The sequence below is a fragment of the Hylobates moloch genome, unplaced genomic scaffold (assembly GCF_009828535.3).
Source record: "Hylobates moloch isolate HMO894 unplaced genomic scaffold, HMol_V3 SCAFFOLD_7, whole genome shotgun sequence".
Classification (NCBI taxonomy): Eukaryota; Metazoa; Chordata; class Mammalia; order Primates; family Hylobatidae; genus Hylobates; species Hylobates moloch.
The window spans coordinates 116779541-116787006 of NW_026652282.1; positions in this window are offsets into that span (position 1 = coordinate 116779541).

Below are 7466 nucleotides of genomic sequence, written 5' to 3' on the forward strand. Positions count from 1 at the left end.
GCATTTTAAATTCTTGATACTGCTTTATTTATACTGAAGGTTGGCTTTTCTGAGGACTTGAAGAATCCCTTTGGAGTCTCCTTGCTTCCCGCTGGTATTAGCACATATGTCTCCATTTCCTCTCTATAAACCAGAACATGTTCCTAAACTCAGAAAACAACTCTCTGGATTTTTTTTTCTGCCCAGTCCTTGCAAATTAACTCTTGTTTGTTTTCTACCCTCTTTCCGTTAAAATTGGCTCTCAGATGTGCAAAAGTGAACTTCCTGCAGTCTACAGCTCCCATTATTATTAAAAATCTAGAGAAACAGATTAGAATTCTACCTTGTACTATTAGCGTCTCTGGGCCCCTTTAGAAGTTAATTCAAATTAGAGGATCTCTACCCAGAAAAAAATGTACACACTACCCTACACAACTTGTGTACAGTTTGGGGAGGTTCATGGATTCCCTGAAGTTGAAGAACTTCATGCCTGCTTCAGTTGTTCGTTTTTTCAGAATCATAGTGCCTAGCACTGTGCAAAGTTGTGTAGTCCCAATAAAGTTGTGGGTCTTTCTTGATTATGCTTTCCAAATTCAGTAGTGATGAATTTACTTCTGATATAGCATTAAGAAGCTATTCTCAGAAATTAGGAGCATTAAAATAAACTGCATTGGTGCTCTTTCATTACAGTATATGTAAGTGTAACCCTCTAGATAGAGAAGAGTTCCTATACTTCAAGTCTGTTTTTATTTTGAGAATTTTTTACTTGATGTCTGGGATTTCATAAAATCTTCAGGATTTTCACCAGGGGTAAGTCAGTAAACGAGGTGAAGAAAGTTAAGTATAGAAAAATTGCAAACCAAAATAGTGTTTCCTTTAAAGATAAGCCAGAAGCATTTAAACTTGAATTTATTGGAAAATTAGTTTTCTAAATGAAAGGAAAAGAATGCTTTACCTTCCATACACAGCAGTTAGGATGCATAACTCTACAACGTAAATTAGCTCTGAGACCATTAGGAGAATTTGTTTCATTCTTTACATTAAAATTTATAATTTTGGAAATCCAGAATCTCTCAATATACTATGCATCTAGTCTGTTTTAGATACTAACTGTTGCTTAGTAAAGACTCCCTGCCACAATTTTGGGACAGGAAATACATTAAAAATAGAGTAAATCTCTTACCCTATATGTGTAGTATTTGAGTTGCGAATAAATGTTCCATTTTTGTTTTCTAAAAAAAAAAAACAAAAACAAAAAAATAGAATAAACTTTCACTATTTGGTGGGTTTTGTCTAAAGTCATTGCCACCCCTGGCGGGTTAACCATCTTCTGTGTGAACTCAAGTGTGTATGTTTGTATGTGTGTGTGTTCGCAAGTGTGTGTTAGTGGATTTCAGTTATGCGATACTGTCCCGAATATTTTGACTTCAATTTGGTTGATATCACATACTCAGGTTCTTTTCATATAAACACACTGGAAGTGAAAATCACAAACAGCTGTAAAATGGAAATAATTTATGAGGTGATATAAACAACAGAAATTAAGAGTCATAAAGCACACATAGCTACCTGTTTACTGAGTAATCAGATTTTTATTAGTCCTGAAAACTGAATTTAATGTGAGGCAAGAATACATCCTATTATCAAAAGAAAATGGGAGCAGGTTGGATTTTAAGCCCAGCAATGTTCCACTATCACCTAACAACTACTGAGTTTAATGCTCCTTACAGCTATAATTTACACAAAATATTAGTGCATTCAGTCCTAAATGTATAAACCAGAAGTGGCTTCAGGCATAACCTTGAATGGCTTGAATGCCCTGCTGTCTGAGTCCACAAGTACCTTGTACAAGAACAGACATGAAACTTCATGTTAGGAAAAACTATTTCTGGTCTTTGCAATATTAATGAAATACTGAAATTATTACTGCTTTCTACAAAAGAAATAAGGGCAAAATTGGAGTAACTCAAGTATCTGTTTCCCTTCCTTCTCAAGTAGTAATAGCTCTGGGCTCTTTGTGAAGTCCTGAGGAGCCAAATCCAGTTCATTTGGAAGCCACTACCTCTTCCTTTTCAGAGTATAATCTATTTTCCTGATGTAAATTATTTGGTCATTTCTGAGGCTTGGCAGGAAGGTAGAGATTAGCTAATATTCTGATTATGCCTTTCTCAATCATGTGAGTGATTTTTTGAAAAGTAAACCAAATATTTCTACATAATGCAGAGAAGTGCTCTTAATTAGTTTGAACAAAGCCATGGCCTGGAGAACAGTAGAAGGCTTACAAATTTGCCCTTTGTGAATATGTGTCAGTTTTCTTATAGATTTTTCCTTATTGAGTCTCTTTCAGATACAAGCTGTATGCCTTTCTTTGGATGGTAACTTCATTTAAAATGAGTTTACTCAAATGATTTTTACCTCTTATCACACCTCATTTACATGATGGGCTTTGTGTATGTCTTCCTAGTACTTCCCTGATGGAAGAAAACAATGTTAAAATTATTCCCTTCTAAAATCACAAATTGATACTGCAGATAGCCTAAATTCTTGGATGCCAGTTATTACAGGGGACGATTGCTTGAGAAAAAGACTTCATAGTATAAAGTTGACTTTTAGCTATTCAGAGCCCCACAGGTCTGTTTTACTTTCCATTCGAAACCAAGAAGATACTGCTCTTATGGTATGCCAGATGCGTTACACTCAAATATCACAAACAGGTTGGCTTATAAACATAAATTTGAGTTATCTGTGAAACTTCAAGGCTGTGCTATTAAGATGCGCTGGTTGTCCCAGGCTAAAGAAAGCTAGGCCAGCAGTGGAGCACAAAGGTGGCTTTTTTGCTTCCAGTGTTCTACTTTTTGCACCACTTCTTAATGTTAAATAGCAGTGACAATATTAGAAGAGTCAAGCTCTAAGAATAAAAGACCTTTTGATTTGCCTTTTTCCAGGTTTACAATAGAAATTAGGCTTAAATAATGTAAACCTGCAACATATTCATGTAAACATTTCTAGACTCAAATATGTGTCTGACTTTAAAGTTTGAAAATGTGATTATCTTGACCCCTTCTTTCTTTTTTCTTATTTTTATAATACCTTTTAAATAAACAGCATAAACTTTGTTTTTTTAGGTGATTCTTAAGAAATCAGAGAATAAGTTAATAAAAATGTGTACAGCACTTGGATGCTTTTAATGTCACGTTTCACTGGGAATATATTGATTATCATATTGAAATACTAGTAGTGTTAGGCTATTGATTTAGCATATTTACACTTACTATAGCATCTATTTAATGTGGTTCAATTAGCAAATCATATATTTGGCTAGTATGTACCCAATAATATGCTAGATGAAATGGGGCAGTGAAGAAGACGTGGGCCCTCCTCAAATGGCAGTTGTAATGTCTAGATTGAGACAAGAGAGCCCCCCCCAAAAAAAACCCCCAAAAAAAGCCATCAATCCAGCAATAGTGCTTCTATAGCCTAGCACAGTGCCTGGCACATAGTAGGGGCTCAATAAATATTTGTTAAATGCATTAATTTATCCCATGGATAGACTTACACACTCATTCATTTGACGAGGTTCATTTATGTCACTACCACCTTGTCATTATTCTTGTTGATTTCAATATCAAGGTAATTGATTCTATTCTTCCACTAGTCGTTCCACCTCAGCAGCCCAACTCTTCAAACCAGAAATCTAGGAATCATCTTAGATTTTTTTCTCTCTTTCACCTCCCCCACCCCACATTCATTTCCTGTTGGCTTAAACTCCAAATATATCCCACATCTGAATACTTCCCATCTCTACTCCCACCACATTAGGACGAACCACCATCATCTCTCACCTGCTTGCCTAAAAAAGCCTCCAAGATGGACTCCCCATTTGTTCTCTTGTCCTCTTCCAAATAATTTATACAACAGCCAGGGAGATTTTAAAAAATCACTGCCCCAAATGCCCTGATGTTTTTCTGTTACAATGCTTTAATAGTACTTGAAATCCAAACTCCCTCCTATGGCCAGGCAACAAGGCCTTGAATGATTTTGGCCCTGCTAGCCTCTCCAGACTCATCTCAAAACTTTGCCTAGTCCACCACTCTTCAGTCACACAGGCATTATTTCAGTCTCTCATGCCTACCTCAGGACCTTTGCACATACCTCCACCTGGGATGCTCTTTACCCAGCCAAGCTGGGCCTTTCTCATCTTTCAGACTGCTGAATTATTACTTACTTAGAAATCCTCACTATGGTAACCCATCACTCCTCCCCACCCAAATCTCCCTTGATGCTATTACTGATGAACATTCTCAGAGTAATTATTACACTCTCAGATTATCTTGTTTGTTTACTTGTCTTCCTCTTGCTCTTCCTTCCACCACCCTAGCGGCATGCCAGTTCAAACAGCAGGGCTTTGTCCCAGTCTCTGCTGTAACTCTGGTGCCTGGAATAGTGACTGGCACATAATCGACAACCATTTCTTTTAAAAGGTTGAGAATAATCATCATGAATGTGTTGTATTCTTTTAGGAGCTCCATGTTTTTAGAAGAATGTGAAGGACTTTGAGTAGGTCAAGGAAAAGGGAACAATAACAGTTATTTCTAACATAAAACCAATGAGATAAGATTTTGAAAACACAAGGCTCACAAGTAGAGTTAGTCACTGAGGACAAAAAATTATATTATTACAGTTTTATTCTTCATAGGGAACTGGATTTGAATAATAGCAAAATTTCTTGGCAAGATGTATTAAGCTTTTGGATAGCTAATTACTAGGGCTTCTCAGTGGCGAGCTTATGGAATTCCTTATTTCTCTTACTAGATGTAAAAATGTCTTTCTTAAATGAACTATGTGAAATTTCTTTTGGAAAACCCCTTGGTTTGATTTCCAAAGTGATTTGATTCTCTAATTTCCCCACACTCTTCCTCCCTGCCATTTTATTCTCTCTGTCTGCTCTGTAGACGACAAGAAATTTTACCAAAATCATGTTATTTACAAACTTGTTTAGATCCCTTTCACCCTGGCAACATTTATTATCTCTAATTATTAGAAAAGTATCTACACGTTTGATTAAAATGAAGAAATAGGAGCTCAATTCAAATGCAAATGTTTTATCACTGCAGGAGAGTAGGGAGTTGGGCCAATTGGCAGTAAGACTATATTTCACTTATTTATTTACCAGTATTCTGCTACAAACTTGGTGTTCTCAGACCAAGGTACTGAGCTTCATTCTCCATTCCACTTGATATTGAAATCACCAAGAATGATGACAAGAACAATGGTGAAGTCAACAAGCCACTTCCAACGAATGACTGGGAGTGCGCATGAACATCCGTGGAGTACAAGAACAGACCTGCGAATCTTAGAACTGTAGCCTGTTTATATCTGAGTTTTTGGGAGTTTGCTTATGAAACTTTCAGACGTGCTAGTTAGACTGTTCGTTGATACAATGAATACAGGCTGTGAGCCAGGCATTGTTCTAGGTCTGGGCATACAAGAATCAATAAGGGGGAATTGAGAAAAGATAGACAATATGCATATATTTTTAAAAAGATAAATTCAGATGGTAAATGCTGGGAACAAATTCAATCAGAATGATGCACTAGAGACAACTTGTGGGGAGAAAATTCTTAAGCTGGGGAGATAGAGTGAAGGTTGCTGAGGAGGTGACATTTAAGCCAATACCCAAATGATGAGAAAGAACTTACCTGGTGAAGAGCTGGGGGAAAATGATTCTAGGCAGAGAAAGTAAATGAAAAGACACTGAGGCAGGAAGAAGCTTGGTGTATCCAAGATCCAAAACAGGCCAGTGTGGCTAGAGCAGAGTGAGTGATGGATAGAGCAGTGGAAGATGAGGTTTAAGAGGTAATGCAGGCCAGACTGGGAAGAAGAGGGACTTGAAAGTCATAGAAAGAGGATGGTTTTTATTCGGAGTGTAATGGAAAGCCAACAGAGGGTCTATTTTTAAACAAAGCAGTGATGCAATCTGATTTATGTTTTAAAGGGATCTTTTTAACTGCTGTGTGGAGAATGAACTAGAAGAAGGAGATTAGAAAGGAGGCTATTTCAGAAGTCCAGGCAAGCAAAGATGGTGGTTTCAATGAAGGTGGTAGCTATGGAAGTAGAGAGAAGGGATTGGATTCAGGACATATTTTGGAAGTAGATATAACATGAAGGGATGAGGATGTTAAGAAGTTTGGATTTTACAATAAGTACAGACGTTTCCATTATAATGATACCTCTGAAAAACTTTATAGTATGCAAAAGTGTGTGCTAAAAATAATAGGGCTTATGGGAAATGTAGGGTTAGGGCAAACCCTCAAAACCCATGGAAATTTGTAATAGAGCATTAAGAAGAGCAATAACAATTGCAATAATTGTAAAAATGAAGTTTTCTGTCTGATGACGTTTGCACCCCACATCTCAGGCAGTTAACGCATCATAGACTTAAACTCTGGGTCAGCTTCCTCCTCCAAGATGTGAGTCCTAGAGGACATTCACTTCTAATAGAGACCATTTTCATCAAAGTTAAGAAAGTGATCTAGGACATCGCCTTTTTCATTGTTCATGGTTTAACAAGGAGTTTTAAATGTTAACGTCATTTAACATTTATGGCTTTGCAGCATCTTCATCTATACTCGCAGCCTTGTCAGATAGCTTAACATAGAAAAAACTATAGCCAATACTTAAACCATGGAATTAGCCACACTAGTACTAAAGAAAGGTCTCTTTGTAAATTTCCTGCTTTCTGCTCAAGGTCTCCATATATTACTAAGACCTTCTTTTTAATGGTGTGAAAGTTTGCCACAGATCATCTCAAAATGTTAACGTGCTAGAAAAATGATGTGTAAACCAACGCTTTCTATGTTATACCAATATTATTTCCCTAATGCTTATTAAGTAAAAAGAAAGCCTTTGGACCTGTTAAGCAGAGTGATATGATCTAATTCGTGCTTCAGAAAGATCATTCTGACCGCTGAGAGGAGGACAAACAGTGAATGGCTAGTGGGAAAAGGTGGCCGCAAGGGGTTGCTGCAGTAGTCCAGTTGAGAGGTGATGGTTAATAGATGGTTAGGCAAAGCTAATAGTGGAGATGGTGAGAAATGTCTGTATTCATTCTGGATATATTTTGGAGGTAGCGGTGATAGTATGTGCTAATGGAGTTAAAGTAGAAATTAAGGGAGACAGATTAAGGGAAAAGATTAAGGGTAAGAGATCAAGAATGACTTTCCAGGATTTTATCCCAGGTAACTGAGTGACTGACGGGTGATTTTAGTAACTGTGGTAGGGAAGACTGGGGAAGGAATAGGTTCGAGGAGTGGAGCAGCTGAAGGCTTCTGTCTTGGCTATGTGAAGTTTGGGATATCTATATGACATCTAAGGGAGATGCCAAATAGGCAATCAGACATACAAGTCTAAAGCTCAAGGATGAAGTCAGAGCTGGAGATATAAACTTGGTGACATTAGCATGTTGCTCATATTTAAAGCAAGGGACT